At 40.2% G+C, this 23,587-nt stretch overlaps 1 protein-coding gene across 3 annotated transcripts in view; it reads right to left on the bottom strand.

The window, feature by feature from the left end:
* Positions 1–23,587, bottom strand: part of GPR176 (G protein-coupled receptor 176) — a 123,677-nt gene that overhangs the window by 8,035 nt on the left and 92,055 nt on the right. The window lies entirely within an intron of this gene.

Consider the following 23,587-nt stretch of genomic DNA (forward strand, 5'->3'; position numbering starts at 1 on the left):
CAATTTATGTGAAATTATTAAATCACTTTCATACATATCAAAAAGTCTAGAAGAATTTTTAGTAGTGAGTTTTGTTATTTAATTTCAGGCATAATAAGTATTATCATGATGATCCTGTCTCACCTGAGTATAAACAATTGGCTAGGTATTACTAAATCTCAGCCAGTCTACTCTGTTAAAGCTTGCAAATGACCTCCAGTTACCAAACTCTGCCACAGAAACAGGACAAAAGACACACATGTGGCTTACAATTTTCTATTAGCCATATTTTTTAAAATTAAAAAGCAGGTGAAATTCTAGTAGCATATTTTATTGACCCCAATCTATGCTAAACAATATCATTTCAACATGTCATTACTACTTTAAAAAGTACTAATGAAATATTTCCATTCTTATTTTTGTACCACATCTTTGAAATTTGGCATGCATTTTTAAATTGAAATATAATTAATACATAACATTATATTCATTGTAGGTGTGCATGGTGTACATTTTATTTTACACTTAAACATATTTCAGTTCACATTAGTCACATTGCAAGTGCTCCATAGCCACATGCAGCTGGTGGCCACTGAAGAGGCCTGCACTGTTCTAGATCTTTAGCATCTATAACACACTTGCCTCTCTCTAAGCGTTCTCCTCCTGTGGCTTCCACAGGCCCACAGTCTCCTGGTGTTTCTCCCACCTCCCACCTCTCCCACCTCTCCCAGGTCCTAGAGGCTCCTAGTCTGCTTCACCAGACCCTTTCCCATCTTCTTTCTGCAGCCTCTTACTAGGTTAAATTATCCATTGAGATGTCTTGCTTTTGAAACACTGACCCTCCCATTCACACCCCAGACTAGGCCTCTCCTCCTAATTCCAGCTCCTGTTTGCCACTAAATGTTGGATTCTCCATTCCCTCGCAGTCTGTTCTGCCTATCTACTGTCCTCCAGAGCCTACACAATCTGGGACCAACCTGCCTAATCTCACACCATGCTGCCCCTGGCTTGCTGGGCACAGTCACACTGCTCTTTTTTTCTGTCTCTGAAGCACATCGAGGCTGACTCAGTCTAAATACCTGGGTACAAGCTTTTATACTGCCCAGCAAGGTTCTTGTATGTCTGTCTGATTCCTTTTAATCCAGGTCTTAGTATAATTGCTGCCTCCTCAGAGAGGCCTTCTCTAACCGTATTTTTATTTTAAACATTCACTGTTCCTCCCTCCACTATACTCTGTTATAATACTGTGGCCTTCTTAGCTTTCATAATTATTCATTTGTTTATTCATTTTCCCTTCACTTCATGAGGACAAAAAAAATGTCAATCTTGTTTACTATTATAATTCCACTGCCTAGTTCAGTACCTAGCACAGAATAGGTGCTCAGCAAGTATTTAGATGAATGAATTTGTAAAAGGACAAATAACAACTTAAAGTCCCTGCAATAAAATAACGCTTTTGTATTTGGAATATCACAAGAGGCTGTTCTAAGTCAGTAGTTCCCAAACCTTACTATGCATAAGGATTACTGTATCAGACATCCTGACTCACAGTTACAGGTATAGAATTGGAAACTTGCATTTGTAACAAGCTGGCCCCAGACTGAAGTTTCAGAACTAACTGCCATGTCTAGCCCTTATCCCCAGGGTCTCACAGGGCCCAAGTGCTCAGGAATACCAGCAGCCTATTCTACTAGGGAGGCTTTCACCTGGTGAGAGACCCCGGTCCACATGGCCGATCAGTCACGACCCAAGAATACTGCTGCCTCTTGAGTACGGGCACAGAGAATGCCCTCTAATGAACTGAGCTGGCAGCTCAGCCTCACACAGATGGAGAGCCATGGTGCCAGGGGAGGGGGTAGCAGAGTTCAGGGCTGCAGCCAAAGTCACCCCAGGAGCTGCCTCAGTGCCTCAGATGTTGACATAACTTTCTGTCAAGAGTCTCTCTTCAAACACAATATTCTACAGCTACTTCTTATTTTCCAGGGAAAAAAAAAAAAGGCACTGTCTCTAGGTAAGTAGGCCAGCTGCTTCCAGGAAATTCTCTAACAAACTTTGCTTACATAAGTTTGCTGCCTCAGTGAGATTAAATTTGCAGTGGGAATATATACACATGTGTTCAATACAAGAGCCGTTTATACTAATACCATTACCTCAGGCCCATCAAGCTCTCCTGTCACCAAGGTTATAAGCTGAGCAATAATGATGTATTTGAAGCTTCATCTACATGGGGAATTTTTTTTCCTGGCCTTTTCCCACTGAAACGCAGAATAGGATCTTGCTGAAGCATCTTTCCTCACTTAAGTTTTACAGATAGGACTTAAAATCTGGTAACCATCTAATAACAAAACTGCCCACTTAAAGAAATCTGCCATGAAGAGAGTGTCACAATATCATCAGTTGTTAATACTGAGGCTGTCTCCAGTCCACCGGGGGACTTTCTATAAAGACATAAATGAAGACCCTTAGCATTCTCTTTTTCTCTATCACTATTAATCTTTGTCACTTTGTAGATTACGCTGGAAAGCCTTTTCATAGGAAAAGGTCAGTTTTCATTCCAATCCCAAAGAAAGGCAATGCCAAAGAATACTCAAACTACCGCACAATTGCACTCATCTCACACGCTAGTAAAGTAATGCTCAAAATTCTCCAAGCCAGGCTTCAGCAATATGTGAACCGTGAACTTCCAGATAGATGTTCAAGCTGGATTTAGAAAAGGCAAAGGAACCAGAGGTCAAATTGCCAACATCCATTGGATCATAGAAAAAGCCAGAGAGTTCCAGAAAAACATCTACTTCTGCTTTATTAACTACACCAAAGCCTTTGACTGTGTGGATCACAACAAACTATGGAAAATTCTGAAAGAGATGGGAATACCAGACCACCTTATCTGCCTCCTGAGAAATCTGTATGCAGGTCAAGAAGCAACTGTTAGAATGGGACATGGAACTATGGACTGGTCCCAAATTGGGAAAGGAGTACATCAAGGCTGTATATTGTCACCCTGCTTATTTAACTTATATGCAGAGTACATCATGAGAAACACTGGGCTGGCTGAAGCACAAGCTGAAATCAAGATTGCTGGGAGAAATATCAATAAGCTCAGATATGCAGATGACACCACCCTTATGGCAGAAAGCAAAGAAGAACTAAAGATCCTCTTGATGAAAGTGAAAGAGGAGATTGAAAAAGTTGCCTTAAAACTCAACATTCAGAAAACTAAGATCATGGCAGAAGGTCCCATCACTTCATGGCCAATAGATGGGGAAACAATGGAAACAGTGAGAGACTTCATTTTCTTGGGCTCCAAAATCACTGCAGATGGTGACTACAGCCATGAAATTATAAGACGCTTACTCCTTGGAAGAAAAGATATGACCAACCTAGACAACATATTTAAACCTAAAATCTTCTGCACAACAAAGAAAACTATTAGCAAGGTGAAAAGACAGCCTTCAGAATCGGAGAAAATAATAGCAAATGAAGCAACTGACAAACAACTAATCTCAAAAATATACAAGCAACTCCTACAGCTCAACTCCAGAAAAATAAATGACCCAATCAAAAATGGGCCAAAGAACTAAATAGACATTTCTCCAAAGAAGACATACAGATGGCTAACAAACACATGAAAAGATGCTCAACATCACTCATTATCAGAGAAATGCAAATCAAAACCACTATGAGGTACCATTTCACACCAGTCAGAATGGCTGCAATCCAAAAGTCTACAAGCAATAATTGCTGGAGAGGGTGTGGAGAAAAGCGAACCCTCTTACACTGTTGGTGGGAATGCAAACTAGTACAGCCACTATGGAGAACAGTGTGGAGATTCCTTAGAAAACTGGAAATAGAACTGCCTTATGATCCAGCAATCCCACTGCTGGGCATACACACTGAGGAAACCAGAAGGGAAAGAGACACGTGTACCCCAATGTTCATCACAGCACTGTTTATAATAGCCAGGACATGGAAGCAACCTAGATGTCCATCAGCAGATGAATGGATAAGAAAGCTGTGGTACATATACACAGTGGAGTATTACTCAGCCATTAAAAAGGATACATTTGAATCAGTTCTAATGAGGTGGATGAAACTGGAACCTATTATACAGAGTGAAGTAAGCCAGAAAGAAAAACACCAATACAGTATACTAACGCATATATATGGAATTTAGAAAGATGGTAACACTAACCCTGTGTACGAGACAGCAAAAGAGACACTGATGTATGGAACAGTCTTATGGACTCTGTGGGAGAGGGAGAGGGTGGGATGATTTGGGAGAATGGCATTGGAACATGTATAATATCATGTATGACACGAGTCGCCAGCCCAGGTTCGATGCACGATACTGGATGCTTGGGGCTGGTGCACTGGGACGACCCAGAGGGAGGGTATGGGGAGGGAGGAGGGAGGAGGGTTCAGGATGGGGAACACATGTATACCTGTGGTGGATTCATTTCGAATTTGGCAAAACTAATACAACATTGTAAAGTTTAAAAATAAAATAAAATTTTTAAAAAATAAATAAATAAATAAAAGCAGAAACATTACTTTGCTAGCAAACGTCTGTCTAGTCAAAGCTATGGTTTTTCCAGTAGTCATGTATGGATGTGAGAGTTGGACCATAAAGAAAGCTGAAAGCCAAAGAATTGATGCTTTTGAACTGTGGTGTTGGAGAAGACTCTTGAGAGTCCCTTGGACTGTAAGGAGATCCAACCAGTCCATCCTAAAGGAAATCAGTCCTGAATATTCACTGGAAGGACTGATGCTAAAGCTGAAATTCCAATACTTTGGCCACCTGATGCAAAGAACTGACTTTTTGAAAAAGCCCCTGATGCCGGGAAAGACTGAAGGCAGGAAGAGAAGGGGACAACAGATGATGAGATGGTTGGATGGCATCACTGACTCAATGGACATGAGTTTGAGCAAGCTCTGGGAATTGGTGATGGACAGGGAAGCCTAGCATACTGCAGTCTACGGGGTCGCAAAGAGTCGGACATGCCTGAGTGACTGAACTGAACTGAGGCTACGCTGAATAAAATATTTTATGTAACAAGAAAATTCATTGCAAAGGAGAGGAGAGGGTGTGTGTAAACGTCTCTCATGTACACAGTAAATTGTTTACTTAAAAATTGCAACTTAACTGAAACTAATCTCAGATATCATTTCCTTCATATTCTAACTCTCTTATCTTTCTCTCTCCCAATTATGAAGGGCACACTTTTTATTGTTTTTTTAATCACACATCTTAGTATGTCTACACTTATGAATGAGAAAACTTGTTTTCATCGAGTTACTATTGAAAAATCTGAGATGGCTGTAGTCACATTTTATCTTCACTTATTTACAAAACTCTAGGTGGCATCTGAAGCCTAACCCCTTTTCCTATTAAGAACTACAGCTAAGCCTCTATGTTTTGTTCCTTCTCTAAACTACTTCTCTCTCTTCTCACTTAAAAACTGATGCATTTGGCTCCAAGAACCTGAATTAGAAGAAAGTATCAGGTGAGGGGCACCCATATTCAAGTTTGATCGGCCACACATTTTATAAAAAAGTGTGTGTGTGTGCACATGAGTACACACACACACGTATATGCACACAAATACATACATACAACAAAGCAAGAAAATTACATATTTCATCATTTAATCTCATGAGCACTTCAGATTCTTCTTAGCTTTACAAGGTACACCAAGGGATAATTCAGTATATATTTTAAACAGAGTATTCAACCTTGAGATACTTTTTATTTTAGACATCTTGTGTTTTAAATCACCCAATCCCTTTTAGAGATGATTCAAGTTTCTGTATCCATTCTTTCTCCCTACACATTCACATTATATTTTCTAATGCTGGAGTCCATGACAACATTCAGTGCCAGGGTTGTGGGCACATTACCAGTTAGTACACACTCATAACACACACAACCAAAAGGGAAATGAGAGGTAGAACATGATGGCATTGGTTTAAATCTACTCTCCCTGGGACCGCTATTACTCTATGATTTCCCTTTACAAAGTATAACTTGATATCAGACAATGCGTAAAATGACAAAAAAAGAAAGTAAAAATTATCGATGCAGTGATAACTATCTGTAAACTTTAAAGTATTTATCTTTCTAAACTCCTGTTTAGATATACAGATATTTTTATTATGCCAATTGGACCAACTATTCACATGGTTTTTTAGATCTTTTTCCATATCAACCATCTTTCTATGACAATAAATAAAAATAGATGGATATCATCATTTTAACAACTCTATAAAAGCAACAATGCTTCTGTGGTTATACACTAGTGTATTTTGTCTATTGCATATTGATGAGCTTTTTAAAGCTGCTTTCAATACATCTCTAGTATACAATGTTGAGTTCAACATCCTTATATATTTAAATTTGGAGGAATTCGACTGATTAATTACTGAAGATAAATTTCTAGAAACAGTTTCTGGGTCAAAGAATTTGCACATTATATATATATATATATGTATACACATACATACATATATATACACACACACTGCAAAATGACCCTCCACAAAAGGCATATGAGAGCATTGTTTTTCCCACATGCTCATAAAAATTCTGTGGTCTCACTGAAATATTTGGAATTTTGCATGCTTCCTCAATCCTAGGATTCATGTTTTCCTTACTTCTAGAAAATTTTCATCCATGAAAATTTGAATTTTTGAATTTTTTGAATTCTCTCTTTGAATTTTTGCCCTACGCTTTTTCTCCCTATTATCTTCTTCTGAAATTCTTAACAGACTTACATTAAACTTCATTCTAGTCTCTTAACCTCTCTTTCATGTTCTCTACTTTCCATCCATTTATTGTGTTCTGCAAACTGAAAGCTATTTCTCAGGTTTTCCTTCCATTTTATTAATTCTCAATTCATCTAGAAGTAGTAATACTATCTTTCTTGTAGCTTATTGGGCATTAAACTTTTTGAAATTTATATTTGGGTCTACTGCAAACTGCCTACTCTTTATTTCTAGTGTCTAGTCATCTTCCTATGGCTCTGTTCCTTCTTTAATCTATAACCATGCTTTTAAAGTGCTTATAATTTTCTTTTAGATTATTCTCTTGTTTTCAGTTCTCAACATGTTCACTTTGCCATTTGTTTGCTATCTTGGCTCTCTTTTTATGGTTTTCCTCACACGGTTTTTAATGTTCAGCTATGAGCTCATAGTACATGGGGGCTGCTTTTCTGGGGCAGGCTATAGACCTGGTCATGGAAACGTTTCAAGTGGCTAGCCAAGCACACTTTAGTACGTTGTCGCACTTTCATGTGCAAATCAAAGAAAAGGCAGTTGAAGGACCATTCTGAGAAAAGTTTAATGTGTGGGGAAATTTTTCCCTAGGGAGATGCAGGATACTTTAAGAACACAAACCCTGAAGGCTTCCTCTCGTATTCACATCCCAGTTCTACCATTTACTATGTGATCACGGGTAAGTTAACTTCCCTGTGCCTCAATTTCACTGTCTGTAAAGTGGACATGATAACAATGCCTATGTCTCAGAGCCATTACAAGGATTAAATGAGCCCATACAAGTAACACACATATAGCACTTAGAACAGCTTCTTATGCCTAATAAGGTGCTATGTAAGGAGATATGTCACACATATCTCCTTAGTTGCACAGCAGTTCCCAAGAAAGGTCTGACAGAGAGAGAAAGAGAGGCTGGGCCAGAGGAAAAGAAACCTGGAGCGGTATACAGAGACAATAGAAGAGGACAGCACCCTGGAGGGACTAATAAGCAATCAGAAATGGGAGACAAGATAGGACAGACTGGCCTGCAGATTTCAAACGGAACACTAGGGTCCACCAAGGAAAAAAAATCCTTGGATGGTGCTGGTAAAATCACAGCAGACATCTCGTGGGTTCACAATACTTCCTGGGACTATGTGTTTGGGTATTTGTGACAACTGCTGAGTTCTGTTCTCAGGTGTGTGGGACACACACAGCCTGTCTCTCCTCTTTACTGTCTTCTGGATTCAGTGACTTCACTAAGGCCTTGTTTCCCTGGCAGGGAGGGCAGGGGCCACTGCAAGACCTGCTCCCTCCTAGGCTGTCCAGCCTCCATTTGAATCACAAATGACAGGTCTCAGATCAAGGACATCTCTTCTCCAGATGCAGTCCTGCTCCTAGAATCCATCAAGTCTATTATAAGACATTTCAAACAGCCTACAGAAATCTTGCAGGAGCACACAGACATGATATATCTTAATAAAGCCCCACAATGAATTAAAAATCATAAGGAGTCAAGGAAACTGAAAACAGAATCAATGATCTTGACATGGTTTCATAAAGAAAAATGAAAAACCTCAACATAATGATGACTTCCTCATCATGCTTTCAATTCAACTATGTAAACAGTGGAAAACCATCAAGAGAGTATTTGTATCATTATGGGGAAAGTTTTTTAAATGCTATCTGGCCAATAATAATGGTGCAAGTAATAAAACAATGGTTATAACTATACTTCATTATTTGCTTAAAAACTTTTAAAAACAGTAATTACCTACCATCTTCCCAATTAAGTGGACACTACTCTTGTGCATTTAGACACACAGGTTGAGCAATTAAGAATTTTAATCAGAATTTAAATTTTGAAAAAATTTTATTCAAAATTATTTGGGGAAAAAAAAAAACTACAGTTGATAAGGCAGAGGTTGACCTGCATGTTAACTTATAGTCAGCCCTCCACACCCACAGTTCTTCCACATCCGTGGATTCAACCAACTGCAGATTATGTAGCACTCTAATAATTACCATTGAAAAATACCCACAATATTGTAAAGTTTAAAAAAATGAATTGAAAAAAAAAAGAAAAATACCCACATTTAAGTGGGCCCATGCAGTTCAAACCCATGTTGTTCAAGGGTCAATTGTATTCAGTTTCTTACCACTTTATTAGAAAGTAAGACGCTTACTCCTTGGAAGAAAAGTTATGACCAACCTAGATAGCATTTGAAAAGCAGAGACATTACTTTGCCAACAAAGGTCCATCTAGTCAAGGCCATGGTTTTTCCAGTGGTCATGTATGGATGTGAGAGTTGGACTGTGAAGAAGGCTGAGCGCCGAAGAATTGATACTTTTGAACTGTGGTGTTGGAGAAGACTCTTGAGAGTCCCTTAGACTGCAAGGAGATCCAACCAGTCCATTCTAAAGGAGATCAGCCCTGGGATTTCTTTGGAGGGAATGATGCTAAAGCTGAAACTCCAGTACTTTGGCCACCTCATGCAAAGAGTTGACTCATTGGAAAAGACTCTGATGCTGGGAGGGATTGGGGGCAGGAGGAGAAGGGGACGACAGAGGATGAGATGGCTGGATGGCATCACTGACTCGATGGACGTGAGTCTGAGTGAACTCTGGGAGTTGGCGATGGACAGGGAGGCCTGGCGTGCTGCAATTCATGGGGTTGCAAAGAGTCGGACACAACTGAGCGACTGAACTGAACTGAACTGAACTAAAGGTGTCTCTGAATATCTAAGGGCATTGCTACATTTTATTTAGGTATGATTCAGATATAGTTTCATTATGAAACTGATTTTTGCAATGAGTTAGTTTTAAAAGAATGCAGGGTGTGATGAGGGGAGGGATGCAAACTTCTTAACATCATATAACCCTTTAAGACCCCTGGCTGCTCCCAGAATTACTATTCAAAGCTGCAGCATCATGATAGAATGAAATTAGCCTAGATATCTAAAGGGCAAATCCATGTTTTTCTCTGAACCCTTTAACCTGCTGCCCAAGCAAAACCCTCAAAGGGACCTCTTTTTCATTAGAAAGAGTGAGAGAGAGCGACGGTAAGACAAGATAGAAATAAAGAATTCCTCAGAATAAAGAAGGCAAATGGTACCTGGAAAGTTTAAAAAAAAAAAAAAAAGACACTGTTCAGCTCTGTGGACCTGGAAACACAAACATTAAAACTGAGTTACAAAGTTCACACTTCCAAAGGAAAGCTTAAATAGTTCACAAAAAGGATTCTAATTTATTCTGATTTTTAAAATATTTCTCCATTTAACATACATGGGTAAATTTTCCCAGCACTGGCAAGCTGATAAGTAGCTACTGATATTTTTAAGAATTATGGCTGCAGCAAGAATATGGTAGAAACAAGCTTGTAGCCAGAGCTCTGTACCTGGTGGTTTTCAATACAATTTGTTCTTCTTCTGAGTCTAAAAGTTTGAGGCTCTCCCTCAGTAATGAAGTGTCAATTTGCTATAACTTGTGATTAAACTCTCTGATATCTGCCCAACTCTTTAAACTGCTCATTATTAGCATGAGAAAACTGTTACTTTAATTATCATTAATTTGATTTCAGAAGTTGTTCTAAAATTATACAGAAGGTTCAAATTAAGCAGAAATTGGATTAGCAGGAAGAAGCTATGAAATTAGTTTATTAAAATTCATGGTGAATTTTAAATAATTGCTTTGAATGAAAAGGCTCTCCAGTTCAGTTCAGTTCAGTCCCTCAGTCATGTCTGACTCTTTGCGACCCCATGGACTGCAGCACGCCAGGCTTCCCTGTACATCACCAACTTCCAGAGTTTACACAAACTCATGTCCATTAGATGTCCATTAGAATTAGATGTTTTTCTGGAACTCTCTTGCTTTTTCTATGATCCAGGGGATGTTAGCAATTTGATCACTGGTTCCTCTGCCTTTTCTAAATCCAGCTTGAATATCTGGAAGTTCATGGTTCATGTACTGTTGAAGCCTGGCTTGGAGAATTTTGAGCATTACTTTGCTAGAGTGTGAGATGAGTGCAATTGTGCAATAGTTTGAATATTCTTTGGCATTGCCTTTGTTTGGGATTGGAATGAAAACTGACCTTTTCCAGTTCTGTGGCCACTGCTGAGTTTTCCAGACTTGCTGGCATATTGAGTGCAGCACTTTTACAGCATCATCGTTTAGGATTTGAAATAGCTCAACTGGAATTCCATCACCTCCAATAGCTTTGTTTGTAGTGATGCTTCCTAGAAGCTCTATACAGTCAGCAAAAACAAGACCAGGATCTGACTGTGGCCCAGATCATTAACTCCTTATTGCCAAATTCAGACTTAAATTGAAGAAAGTAGGGAAAACCACTAGATCATTCAGGTATGACCTAAATCAAATCCCTCGTGATTATACAGTGGAAGTGAGAAATAGATTCAAGGGATTAGATCTGATAGACAGAGTGCCTGAGGAACTATGGACAGAGGTTTGTGACATTGTATAGGAGATAGGGATCAAGACCGTCTCCAAGACAAAGAAATGCAAAAAGGCAAAATGGTCCTGACGAGGCCTTACAAATAGTTGAGAAAAGAAGAGAAGCAAAAGGCAAAGGAAAAAAGGAAAGATATACCCATTTGAATGCAGAACTCCAAAGAATAGCAAGGAGAGATAAGAAATTCTTCCTCAGTGATCAATGGAAAGAAATAGAGGAAAACTATAGAATGGGAGAGACTAGAGATCTCTTCAAGAAAATTAGAGATACCAAGGGAACATTTCATGCAAAGATGGGCACAATAAAGGACAGAAATGGTATGGACCTAAAAGAAGCAAAGATATTAAGAAGAGATGGTAAGAATACACAGAAGAACTATACAAAAAGGATCTTCATGACTCGGATAACCACGATGTTGTGATCACTCACCTAGAGTCAGATGTCCTGGAATGAGAAGTCAAGTGGGCCTTAGGAAACATTAGCCTAGAGGGATTATTTCTCTAATAAAACGATGTAAGATTATGAAGCCTGAGAGGAACCTTATCTGGAAATTTTATTGACCCTCATGAGCACCAACAATGGTTTTATACCTAGATAAATACCCAGATAAATGAATGAATAAAAGCTTGAAGTTCTATATGTCTCTATCAGAATTTTTTTCTGTGTACTCAGTTTTGTAGGTACATCTATTGATGGCAACTGCCTTTAATCAACAAGCTGAATGCTTACTATCTCCCCAAAACCAGCACACAGTGTCAGAGCAGTTTGAGGGAGATGCATTCAAGGATACATCACGCAATACTGTAATTAGTCTAGCATATATACACAGAATATTCATGCATTCTATTCTCCTACTCCCTCTCTTCCAGTAACTACAATTGTGCGATCTGAAAGGGAAAATAATGTTGGAAATATTTCCAAAGGACACAAGAGTAAAATAATTAGAGGGCTAAGAAAGGAAAGTGAGCCCAATACTGCTTTAGTCCATGGGGACACAGCATGACTAATAAGAACTACAGGAGTGAGATTCTGGAAATGAGTCTCTTACTCCTCATGAACTGGCACAATCTGACTATGACACTAATGCAGAGTTGAAAATTCCATCCTTTTTTCTTTAGCTAAGTTTGGAAGGAGAAGCAGGAGAAGGGGAAAGCGTGGAAGATGAGCAAGAAATGACATTCTAAAATTCTCATAACAGATTTCAGACCACTTCCTCACTGCTGAGGAGGTTCCATTTGTTCTAGAGTAGACTCTCCTTCATCACTTTCTCCAGTTCCTTCAGGAAATGAGGAGGCCAGGAGCAGAGTGGTGTTTGTAGACTGAGGAGCTGGGACTGGGAGAGCCAGAGCAGCAGATGGTACAAAAGGTGGAGGCAGCCAGATCCAGTCCAGGGCCAGAGAAACATGGTCAAGGCAGGGAAGGTTCTGGAAGGAAGTGATGGATCTGAAAGTCAGAGGAAGGTGGAGAATAGAACATACACAAGAGATAATGAAAAGGTGAGTTACAGCACACAGCCCATCAAGGCCAACCAACGTGAGAAAATGGGATAAACTGTCAGATAAAATACCAGGAATCAAGAGCTCTGTAGGAAGCGGGGAAGTGGCATGTGGGTAACAAGGAAGGAACTTAATAGTTGAGACAGCCTCAATCTGGACTCTGAACTTGGATACCACTCCTTGTGAGACAAGAACTGAATGAACAAGATGTATTTAGGTGCAGTGCAGGTGTAATATGATTTTGGAAATACTTCTAATGAATATGCAGGAATAAAACCTTTCAGAAAGCATATTCTTAACACTTCTCTTTGTCTTTTTTCCTCTTTTGTCTCCTTCAAGTAGTGTCCGAGGATGGAGAAAGAGAAGAGGACAAAAACTGAGAGCAAAATAATGAGAACAATTTCAATTCTATTTATCTCCATGCCAAGTCCTGTTTTTATATGTGCGTTTCCCAGTAACTATTTAAAGCAACCTAGGCCTTTTCTTCAGAGAAGGCGATGGCACCCCACTCCAGTACTCTTGCCTGGAAAATCCCATGGATGGAGGAGACTGGTAGGCTGCAGTCCATGGGGTCGAGAAGAGTTGGACACAACTGAGCGACTTCCCCTTCACTTTTCACTTTCATGCATTGGAGAAGGAAATGGTAACCTACTCCAGTGTTCTTGCCTGGAGAATCCCAGGGACGGGGGAGCCTGGTAGGCTGCCGTCTCTGGGGTCGCACAGAGTCGGACACGACTGAAGCGACTTGGCAGCAGCAGCAGGCCTTCTCTTCCTGAATCTTCAATTAGTCTCATTGCTGAAAACCGGCAAAAGGATTCTTTTCTTTGTATCATGTTCTAAGAATCCAGGATTCATGATTATGGTAATCACAGTGGTACAGATAAACAGAGAAGGAGAATTCTAATATTTTAGCATTTCATGAATAATCAGCTAGTTTCCAATTCCTGTTTTTTCCTCTAATATTAGTTGATTTGAATAATAATGAGTTATTTACCATGTAATTTTTGTGCTGGTTCAAAATAAAATCAGCGTGAAATACCACTACCTTGTTTAAAGTACTAAAATCAATGAAGAGATGGGACCTCTTATTTTCCCACTCTAAAACAAAAGGCAGGGGGAAGAATTTTTTATCTTGTGAGACATTGATTTTCCACTTTCTGGGTTAGTAAATTACTGGCTTTCAGAGTGCAGTCAGTGTCACCAATTCAATGTGATTGAAGAAAATAAGATAAAATATAAAATCTGTTCACTTTCAATAAGCCCCACTTTCTATTAGTCTTGCTCCTAACATTTTTCTTATAAAGGTTTAAGCATGCAAACACCATGGATGAAGGCAGAACATTGGCTAATAAGTATTAGCCAACAAAATTTAATATTACCCCAAGTAAGGAAATAAAAGTGAGCATATATACAATGTTCAGGGAAACAGTGACATGCTACATTTATTTATTTAATTTTTTTTACCTCACCGCGTAGCATGCAGGATCTTAGTTCCTCTACTAGGGATCAAACCCATGCCGCCTGCACTGGGAGCGCAGACTCTTAACCACTGGACTGCCAGGGAAGTTTCTACACTTTTAAATTGTCATTTTTCCAATTAGAAACTCTATAATTCTTTAGCAGGAATAAGAAGGTAATCCACAACACTAAATTGACTTTATATACTCACATGAATGGAAGGAACCTGGAAAAGTCATCTATACCTCTTTGCTTCCACACAAGACTATTTAAGTCTTACGCAGAGAAAAGCTATTTTTGCTAACTGTTAAGACTGCTGGAAAAAGCAATACCTTCAGGCTCCCTATGGTAATCAGCTTCCAAGATGGCCAGAGATCCCTCTGGCCTACAGCCCTCTGTAGGCTTCTCCTACAACTGAATAGGTAAATAATGGGATACAGCAAAATGACAGTGAGACTCCCAAGGTTAGGTCATAAAAGACATCACCACTCCTGTCTTAATCTCTTGAATCATGTGCCTTGGGAAAAACCAGAAGAGTCCGGCCACTCTTTACAAGTCTGGCATTTCTTTCCTCTGCTGCTGCTGCTGCTAAGTCGCTTCAGTTGTGTCCGACTCTGTGCGACCCCATAGACAGCAGCCCACTAGGCTCCTCTGTCCCTGGGATTCTCCAGGCAAGAATATTGGAGTGGGTTGCCATTTCCTTCCCCAATGCATGAAAGTGAAAAGTGAAAGGAAAGTCGCTCAGTCGTGTCCGACTCTTAGTGACCCCAAGGACTGCAGCCTACCAGGCTCCTCCGTCCATGGGATTTTCCAGGCAAGAGTACTGGAGTGGGGTTGCCATTGCCTTCTCCGTTCCTTCCTCTACCCCTCAGCTTTTTCACAATGAAAACAGCTTCAGTTTATTTCTGAGTGTTTTTTTTTTAATTAATACATGTTCACTATTATAAATTCAAATAGTTCAGAAAAGTATAAGAAAGAAAAATTACCTGGAATCCCACCACCTTATAAACATGATTAATATTCTGGTCATCATCTCTTAATATCTCTCTTTATGTGTATAAACATAGTTTTAAGTAAATGGTATATTACTTGTACATGCTGTCCTTCTTTGTGGATACCAGCATGATTTTCTCACTATATAATCATAAATAAATATATACACTGTATTTACAGACTTATATGACTATATCACAATTTATAATTCACCCTTTGTGCTCCAAATGGGAATTCACTTGATTTATAGGTCTTGGCCATTATAAATAATATTACAATAAATATTGAACATAAATGCTATTTTCTGGTGTTTTTTTTTCTGTGACTTTGATTTCTCATTTCCACCAGCAATGTGTATAGAAACTTTTCCTCCAAAATTTTTGCCTGTGGCAGGTACCATCACTTTTCATTGATCCTTGCTAATCAATGGCCGAGAAGTTATATAAAGACCCAGAAGGGGTAGTCCCTAAGAGCAGTGCCCTAGGCTTTGTGGACAAGACATCTTTGTAGGGCATATACTTTTCACAATGGATCACTGTAACATTTATGGAAACCCATCCAGCCAGTTTGGGACACTGCTGGAATCCACCATAAACTCTGCACCGTAACACTGCTCTGATGCTGCTAAGTCACTTCAGTCGTGTCTGCCTCTGTGCGACCCCATAGACGGAAGCCCACCAGGCTCCCCCGTTCCTGGGATTCTCCAGGCAAGAACACTGGAGTGGGTTGCCATTTCCTTCTCCAATGCATGAAAGTGAAAAGTGAAAGGGAAGTCGCTCAGTTGTGTCCAACTCTTCGAGACCCCATGGACTATAGCCTACCAGGCTCCTCCATCCATGGGATTTCCCAGGCAAGAGTATTGGAGTGGGGTGCCATTGCTCTAATCCACTGTAAGCTCAGTAACAGATCTACTTGAGTCAAGCAGGCCCTCCTATATCATCCTCTGTCTCCCAGATCATATACACTGCTTCTGTGGGGGTTAGCACCCACAAGAATGTTAGCATGCATTACACTTGGGTGCCTATTCCACTGCATGCCAGATGAGGAAGACAGAGTGTCAGGAGAGGAAAAAAGAAAGAAATAGTATGCACCAGAGGAAAACTACAATCCACAACAAGCCAGTCCCCAGAATTGTAGTGTAACTCCAATCCAAGAAACATTCATTCTGAGAAAGTCAGAGTAGGATGAGAAATGAGGGAATTGGAGGTGCCAGCTAGAAGCAGAAATGAAAAATCACTCCTACAAAATTTTACTGGGAGGTGGGGGCGGGGACAGGTGCACCTGAAGAAGTCATGGAAATCCTGTTTCCATTCCCCGGGCCTTTTCCTCAGCTTCCCTTTCATCTGGCTGTGCCTGAGTTATATCATTTTATGATCAACTGAGGATCTTGGACTCCAGTAAGCATCCTCTGAGCTTGAAGACTGATCCAGAGGCATAAGAGCCCATGACTGAGCCACCAGGAGCACCATTCCAGATGGACTTGGTGGGCAGACCAGGAAGCTAGCTCAGTTGCCATCATAAAGGCTTTCCTTCCAGCCAGCCAGTGTGTTCAGGAAGTCCTGGCACCTCGAACTAACCCTAGGGAGTATCAAATATTGAGAACTCACACAAAGGAATCACTTGAATATAAGACCCAGCATCACCAAACCACCAGTAAGCACCCTTAGATGAGTGCAGGACACCTCATCTAAACAACAAACAAAACGAAAATACAAACCCAGTCATTAGCAGGCAGAATTACCACCTCACTCAGCCCTGCCCATCAGAGGAAAAACAAAAAAACAAAAACTCAGCACAAATCTCACCTTATATGAAGTTTACACAAACCACTGGACCAACCTTAGGAGAGCAGAAACCAAAAGGAAGAAAGAATTCAACCTTGAAGCCTGGGAAAAGGAGACCTCAAACACAATAAGCTAAAAAAAAATAATAATAATGAAAAGGCAGAGAAATACTACACAAATGAAGGAACAAATTAGAAACACAGAAGTCCAAATAAATGAAGAGGAAATAGGCAAACTAACTGAAAATGAATTCAGAATAATGATAGTAAAGATGATCAAAAACCTTGAAAAATTTACTATTCAGCAAAGGACATTGAGAGGGCATACACTTCTGAAAAGTACATACAGCTGGAGTAAAGACAGGACCCAGGGATGCTTGAGAGTTAAAAAAAATTTCCGGAAAGGGGGACCACACAGGAAGATGGTCCTAGATTCCATTCAGCAGGGAATGTGGGAGAAAGGCTCAGAAGCTGATGCGCTCTGGGAGTCCTTACCTCTTCATGTTCTCCTCTCTCTAAGCCCAACATGCTAGCCACTGGAAGGTCCTCCCATAGTGCTGGGGGCTCCTGCAGGTTCTGCAGAGAGCAGAGTAGAGCAAGGCATGAGCACTGCAGAGCTGGGGCAAAGCCAGAATACCCATAACATCTGTTATGGCCTGTTTCCTTCTTGTTCCTGTAACCTTTCCAAATGGCATTTACACGAAATTCATCTTGTCAATGGTTTTTAAATTATACAGAACACATCAGCATCTATGATCAAAATCCATCATTCTCATCAAAGCTGCTTCTTCAAAGCTCTTGCCTGGAGAAACTGAAGCCAATGAAGGCATTAAAGCAGCTGCAAATGTGCCAGAAAGGTCATCTCCAAGAAAGAACCTTGATTTACTGATACAGTGTATCCCCAGGGAATAGCAAAAGTGAGAATTCAAATAAAAAGGAGAAAACATTTCTCACCATTAATTAGCAAAAATATAAATTTATAAGAGCAAGTATAAAAGAGTATGGGGATATGAATATCTTTATATGTTTTTGGCGGATAAGTAGATTGCTATAGTGATGGAGAGTAACCTAGCAGTATCTACTAAGTGCGTGTATCTTCAGCAGTCCTACTTTTGTGAAACTATCCTACAAACAAAAGAATCAATATTTATTGATTCTTTCAGCTATATTTCATTCAGCTATATTTGTTGAAGGATTGTTAACCATGATCCCCAAATTTGAAAACAATCTGAATGCCCATCATTAGGATAAACTGTGGCATGTCCCTATAGAAAGATACAGAAATATATAGAAAGATACGTCTCAGGCTGTCAACAGTGATTACTTCAAGCAAAGTGGGATGGGGGGATGACATAATAAAAAAAAACTGGTAAAGAAATTGCCTGCCAATGCAGAGATGCAAGAGACACGAGTTTGATCCCTGTGTTGGGAAGACCCCCTGGAGAAGGGGATGGCAACCCACTCCAATATTTTTGCCTGGAGAATCGCACGAAAAGATGAGCCTGGCAGGCTGCAGTCCATAGAATTACAAAGAGTTGGACACAACTGAAGTGACTTAGCAAGCATGCACACATAATACATGTGTGTAACAATTTGTTTCTAAACTAAAAAACAAAAAGTGAAATACATTTAAAAACACACACACAACTTTTATTTCTAGCCAGCTTTAGTATGATGCTGAAAAATGTCAGCTTTAGAGGTTAATTTTTTTATTTCCAAAAGTCCACTGTTGAAATAGATATTTCTTAAGTTGTTTGTTGGCCCTTACCACCTGGAAAGATGATGTTTTGCTCACTTTTCAGCAGTGACAGCAGGCTGGGGGAACTTCCTTACCTAGGACAGGTAGGAGCCTGCATGGGGAATAAAGAGGCAAAGGTGCCCCCCAGCTCCTGGCTGACAGACCCGCATCTTGCTGACCCTGAGGGAGAGACATTGAATGGAGAGGTTGATAAGTCTGGTGTTTCCCACTTTTGCTTGAGACCAGTATGATGCTGCTCAGGCTCCCTTGGTTCACTGGGGGTGAGCATCAGCACGGAGTTGGCCCTCTGCCAGCTAAAAGGGCAGCCCACAGGGACCTCAAGGGAGCCACAGACTTAGCACTGTCTGAGACAATAGCAGTGATCAAAGGTGCCAGACGTGGTTTCTTGCAATCAACTTGGGAAATAGGACAAGTAATCACAAAGGTGTGATTTTCCTCAGCTCCAATAAAATGAAAATGCCTGTCCTTGTTATAGAGAATCAGAAGAATCAATAAGGAGTTTGAGGAGACATCGACATGTCCTATGGGCATATTGTGAAACCACTGCTTTCACGCTGATGTGAACCTGAGGGCTGAGGCTCTTCAGCCTGGACAAGTACAGACAAAACTGCCCTCCTCCCACATCGCCTGTGGGCCTGTTGCTTCAGGCTGGAGTAACTAGAATGGAAGCAGAAGTTCAAACGTTGGAAAGAATGACTGCTCACCAACTTCAGCAAGCACTTACTGCCTAAGGCTTTACACATGTCATGTGCACTTTATAAGGACCCTTTGAGATAGGTTCTATTTAACCCACTCCAGTATTCTTGGGCTTGCTTGGTGGCTCAGAGGGTAAAGAATCCACCTGCAATGCAGGAGACCTGGGTTCGATTCCTGGGTTGGGAAGATCCCCTGAAGAAGGGAACAGCTACCCACTCCAGTATTCTGGCGCGGAAAATCCCATGGACAAAGGAGCCTGGCAGGCTACAGTCCATGGGGTCACAAAGATTCGGACACATCTGAGCGACCTTCACTTTCATTTTCACAGATGAAGAAACTAAGGCACTAGCAGTTTATAGAAAATGGTTCAAGTTTATAGAAATAGGAAGTAGGGGAGCTTGAATTCAGTCCCAAGCAGTCAGATTGCAAAGTCTAAGATAAAACCACTGCATCACATTGCCTCTGTAGGATGAGACAACACCTGAATGCAACCCTGGATACTGAGAACAAGGACCAAAGATGTGTTCTAGAAATGATCTTAACTCTGGTGGGATGGATCTTTGAAAAACCTTGGCTTAAATATGGAAGCCATGAGATGAGAAACAATGCCAAAGTTCCAGGTAAGGTGTGCATATAAGAAACAAGAAGTTTACAGGCATAACCAATACTCTGGGGCAGAATCTAGCAAAGCCCTGTAGAGTGAGGTTGCAGGTGCCTGCAGGGAAAGGTAACTCACCCTGGGATGGCAGGGCTTAGGACACACCCAGAGGACTTGAGAATATAACTGCTTGACAGACTCTGGTCAAAAATTAAAATAAGACTAGTTACTTAAGCCAAACCTATATAGTGGAATTTGTTAGACTACTCTCCCTGTTATATGTATTCACTTATTGCTTTGACTTTATCAGCACTGTTCCCACCTCACCTGAAAACTTGGCCACCTGGCTTTACAGAGAGTTTAAACATCTCCCTCAAGAACAAAGTTGGCACAGAGAGAAGTCTCCCTCTCTTCTCTTTGAGCAGGAACCACTCTGCTGCCCACTATATTGAACTACTCTACTCCTAAGCATATATTTCATTTCAAGAGAAATGAAAACACAGGTCCACAGAAGAACCTGTAAACAAGTATTCATAGCAGCACCATTCATAATAGCCAAAAAGTTTAAACAACCCGAGTATTAATCAACTGATAAAGATAATGTATTATATCCACACATGAGTATTATTCAGTCATAAATAGGAATGAAATTCTGATACATGCTATAACATGCATGAACTCAAAAACATATACTAAGTGAAAAAGCCAGTCACAAAATATGACATATTATATGAGTCCATTTGTATGATATACCCAGAATAGGCAAATTCTTAAGGACAGAGAGTAGATTAGCAGTTGCCTAGGGCTGGGGGGCCTGGAGGAGGACATGGGAACCCACTCCTGTATTCTTGCCCGGAGAATCCCATGGACAGAGGAGCCTGGCCGGCTACAGTTCATAGAGTCACACAGAGTCAGACACGACTGAAGCGACTTAGCACACACGCACACACAGGGCTGAGGGGTAAGGAGGGAATGGGGACTGACTGCTAATGAGTGTGGGGTTCATTTTTGGAGTGAAGAAAATGTTCAAAAACTGATTGTGGTGTTGGTCGTACAACTCTGTGAATATGCTAAAAAACCATTGACTTGTACACTCTAAAAAGGTGAATTATCCGGTTAAGTGAAGTTTATCTCAATAAGGCTGTTATTGAAAAAGAGGAAAAAAAAAAAAAAGTTTCAGTGAGTGCCTGAAGGTTTGGGGCACAGAAAGAGAGAAGTCTTAATATGTATTTAATTACATTTCCTCTCTTAGACGTTGCTTTTAGTAACTATTGCAAGGAATGTGGTCTCCTGAATCAGACAGAATATAAAGACAGCTGATACAGAAGCATGTCTAGCATCTCACACAGGGTCCCCCATTTCATGCACCAGAGGAATTTGGCATTGCTCCCCCAAGGGGGTGAGCCTCCTGCTCCCCAGGAAGCCACAGAACAGGGCAGCAAATAGATATACAACGTTTTGCTTTGAAGACATTCTCTCTCTTTTTCTCTGACCCACCCACTCACATGCACACACCAAAAACCCATTTTCTAATACTTCTCCCCAATGTTACAGTACCTCCTCTGTCTCTTTTCCTCCTTTCATAGTTCAGCAAACAGCTTACTCATTTCATAAGAGCAAGTTTGTTGCAACCCACTAATAATAAATCACAGGCATAATTAGAACCACAAGCCTAGCATAGCTAATTCTCCTACCAAAAAAAGTCTGGTTATGAATATTTTTCATAAAATTAAAGAATAACTGCTTAAAAGTTCTAAATCCACTGATGGGCAAAAAGCTATACATTAAGGTAAAAACAAAAATCTTACATTCCACAAAGATTTATTACAAGAAAGAAGTCAATCATTCTCCTTTTTTAGAGATTTGAACAAGAGAAAACAGGAATTGATTGTATCAAAGCAACTTTTTTAAAAATAAAAAAGGAATATTTTGTCCTTAAGGATAATTAAGCCCTTTAATAAACTTCCTGGAAAGGCTATGAAATCTCCTTCCCTTAAGGGTAGTATCATTGTTATCACTTGAGATCAGATTTGGCCTAACATGAAATAGTAGCTTAAGCAAGGCAAAAAAAAAAAAGTGTTTGTCTCATCTAAGAATCTGGCGACTGTTCAGGGCTGCTTACAGTGGCTCTGCCCAACAAAATTCTCAACATCTTTCCAGCTCACCATCCCATCATCCCAAATAGGGAACCCCCATCCTCATAGTACAAGGTGACAACTAAAGCTCCATGAAACACAGCAGTATTTCAGGCAGCAGGGTGAGAGAAGGGATGAGCTGGGGAAGGGCAGCATGTGTCAACTGTCCTTAAGGAAAATTCCCAGAATCTATCATGTGATGTTTTGCATTGGTTACAGGACCACACTGGTTGCCATGGAGCCTGTCTTTATCTAAGCAGCCATGTGTCCATGCTCACTGGCTTCAGTCATGTCCGACTCTTTGTGACCTGATAGGCTATAACCCACCAGACTCCTCTGTCCATGGGATTCTCTAGGCAAGAATACTGGAGTGGGTTGCCATTCCCTCCTCCAAGGGATCTTCCTGACCCCAGGATCGAACCTACTTCTCCTGTATTACAGGCGAATTCTTTACCCACTGAGCCACCTGGGAAGCCCCTAAGCAGCCATGTACCAATCTAAAAATCAGGGTTTCTATTGTGATGGAAAGAGCAGGAAAAGCTACTGGAGACCATCCCACAGTCTCTGCCACTGTCTTCAATATTCATTTCTTTTACTTGGACAGACACTTCAAAAGGCATTTCTTTTTACAAAAAGTGCACAGAAGCTGAGAGAGAAAGAGAAAGGAATTTTTCACACTTTGGGTACTCAGAGATATTTGAGTACCTCCCTATTATCCACAATCTGGGACAAATTTTTACCTTTGTTCTGCTTTAGGTTTGAGAAAGGATGCAATTATCCTAACCCCCAAATAGCCAGAATATTATCAAATACAGGGTAAATAATCAATAAATAAAACTATAAAATTAAATAAATAAGCAAAAAGATGAATAAGCCAAAAAAAAAAATCCTTATTGTCAAGCTCTTGCACTTAATGCATCACCTGAGACAGTCCACATGTGACATCAAACAATCACTTAAATGGGCTACACTGCTGAATCTGGTAGAGTCCGCCTAAACTCCTATAGCAGAACCAGCTCTTGGAGAGGATATTTTTACCTGCAGTAACTCATATAGTCCAAACTATCAGACTCCAGTACAGTGGAGAACACTGGACAGTTCATGACCTCCATAGATTTCAGATGAATAAACTCTGGTTTAAATTATGCTGCTTTAAATAATGTATAAAGTGCTTTTTATATATAATAAATAATCATAAATACAGATATATAATTATTTTTCAGATTTTATTAATAAAATTATTAATAACAATAATAAGGATGTAATAAATACTTGACCCTAGAGACAAATACAGATTTTCTTTTTAGAAACTGAGAATTGGAATATTTCTTGCCGTATAAATAAACAAGGATGACATAGTCATCCAGGATTCCAGCCCTCCAATGTGAGTTCCTGAGCCAAAGGGCACTCAATGGGCTTCCCAGGTGGCTCAGTGGGTAAAGAATCTGCCTACAATGCAGGAAACAGGCAGA

This window comes from Bos taurus, chromosome 10 (genome assembly GCF_002263795.3).
Source record: "Bos taurus isolate L1 Dominette 01449 registration number 42190680 breed Hereford chromosome 10, ARS-UCD2.0, whole genome shotgun sequence".
NCBI lineage: Eukaryota > Metazoa > Chordata > Mammalia > Artiodactyla > Bovidae > Bos > Bos taurus.